Source organism: Myotis brandtii, unplaced genomic scaffold (genome assembly GCF_000412655.1).
Source record: "Myotis brandtii unplaced genomic scaffold, ASM41265v1 scaffold49, whole genome shotgun sequence".
Classification (NCBI taxonomy): Eukaryota; Metazoa; Chordata; class Mammalia; order Chiroptera; family Vespertilionidae; genus Myotis; species Myotis brandtii.
Window position 1 is genome coordinate 1,246,590 of NW_005368707.1, and position 2,431 is coordinate 1,249,020.

General features: G+C 43.0%; 1 pseudogene; it reads left to right on the forward strand.

Annotated features, from left to right (window-relative positions):
- The first annotated feature begins 188 nt into the window (after positions 1-188).
- On the forward strand, positions 189-672 carry LOC102244661 (annotated as a pseudogene).
- Positions 673-2,431: the final 1,759 nt, after the last annotated feature.

A 2,431-nucleotide genomic window follows, 5' to 3' on the forward strand; every position in this document is an offset into this window, starting at 1 on the left:
CCTCCTCCTCCTCCTTCTTCTTCTTCTTCTTCTTCTCCGCCTTCTTTTTAATAAACAGAACTTTTAAAACCTGAGGTTTAGATTTCATTTCATATAGAAGTGTTTGCCTGGATTTGTTGCTGATGAACATGGTAGTCAAGAATTTAAAAAGGCTAGTCTCCTCCTTCCTCGGCGCTGCCTATGGAGGTGGCAGCCATCTCCTACTCAGTACCATGGCTGCCCTCAGATCCCTCCTGAAACCCAAGATTGTCAAAAAGAGAACCAAAGAGTTTTCATCTGGCACCAGTCAGACCGATATGTCAAAATTAAGTGGAACTGGCGGAAACCCAGAGGCACTGACAATAGGGTGCGCAGAAGATTCAAGGGCCAGATCTTGATGCCCAGCATTGGCTATGGGAGCAACAAGAAAACAAAGCCTATGCTGTCCAGCAGCTTTCGGAAGTTTCTGGTTCACAACGTTAAGGAGCTTGAAGTGCTGCTAATGTGCAACAGATCTCACTGTGCTGAGATTGCTCACAGCGTCTCTTCAAAGAACCGCAAAGCCTTGGTGGAAAGAGCAGCCCAGCTGGCCATCAGAGTCACCAATCCCAATGCAGGCTGCACAGCGAAGAAAATGAATAGACAGATTGTGTACACATTGTATTTGTGTAAATAAACTCATAAAATTCTGCCCCCCAAAAAAGAATTTAAAAAGGATTAAGAAAAAATACAAACTCTCTTTAAGATAGATAATAGTGCAGATCAGCGATTTTCAGTGGTGTGCCTCAAGAATTTTTAAAACATGTAGTACCTGATTGTTTAGTCAGAGGCAATTACCTCTTTTTCCTTAGATTATCAAATAAAAAAAAAATGACAACATCCAATAAAACAGCAGCCATCCAGTGTGAATGCCCTGTCTTGAATCATAAATGTATAGGTCATATAAGAGAGTTGCATCTTATTGGTCATGTAACATAATCAGGTTGTGTCTGATTGGTTAACTCTTGGTACCAGAAATCCTTATATAGAAGCATAGGCACCCAATTTTTTAAAAAGTCACTTTGGAGCAAAAAGGATAGGTAATTACTATTATTATTTTTTTGTAGATCAGTCAAAATTATACCTATTTTTTGTCAGATCGGCAAAAAGTATATTTTTTGGTGTGTCACAGATTCTTAGTAATTAGTTTATGTGTATCTTGAGATAAAAAAAAGTTGAAAATTGCTGGTCTAGGTATAAGATACCAGAAACCAAGTGTAGCAAAAATTTCCAAGTGTCTAATACTTTTTACAATGCCCAACTTTTCTTGATATTTATTATTAATTCACTAACAGAAAATGTATTGATAATAATCTACTGAAGATAGCACAGGACTCAGGATTCAGTTTCTGTGTAGAGGAGCTTACAATTTAGTAGGAGGGTCAGATAGGTAAACTAATCTGTTTAAACATTAGACGATAAATCCTATATAATAAAGAGGTAATATGCAAATTGACCATCATGCCCTCACACAAGATGGCCACCTCCATGTGGTCCAAGATGGCCACCACAAGATGGCTGGCAGGGGAGGGCAGTTAGGGATGACCAGGCCAGCAGGGAGAGCAGTTGGAGGGGACCAGGCCTGCAGGGGAGAGTAGTTAGGGGCAACCAGGCTGGCAGGGCGGGGGCAGTTAGGCATTGATCAGGCTGGCAGGGGAGTGGCTAGGGGGTGATCAGGCTGGCAGGCAGGTAAGCGGTTTGGAGCCAGCAGTCCCGGATTGTGAGGGGGATGTCTGACGGCCAGTTTAGGCAGCAGTCCCGGATTGTGAGAGGGATGTCCCCCAAGGGGTCCCAGATTGGAGAGGGTGCAGGCTGGGCTGAGGGACACCCTCCCCCCAGTGTACAAATATTGTGCACCAGGCTTCTAGTTCTTATATAAAAGATGGCATGGTGCTGTGGAGAAAAAAATGAGACTTCCCAGAGGGGTTGACATCTGATCCAAGGCAGAACAGAAGGATGAGCAGAAGGTGAGGAGTTTATCTGAGAGAGAGAGAACCATATGGGAAATTTTGGGATACAAATATATGAAGTTGTCTGAAGGGTAGAGTCAGTGGTGACAGAGGAGTTTGAGGAGAGAGAGATGGATTGAAGCCAGACTGTGAACACCTTAATATGCCAGCTTAAGAGTTAACTCTGTAGTCTGTAGGCAAAGGATTAAGCAAAGGAATGGCATAATCAGCTTTAAGAAGATCAGAGGTGCCCTAACCGGTTTGGCTCAGTAGATAGAGCGTCAGTCTGCATACTCAAGGGTCCCAGGTTCGATTCTGGTCAAGGGCATGTACCTTGGTTGTGGGCACATCCCCAGTGGGGGGTGTGCAGGAGGCAGCTGATTGATATTTCTTTCTCATTGATGTTCTGTCTCTCTATCCCTCTCCCTTCCTCTTTGTAAAAAATCAATAAAATATATTTAAAA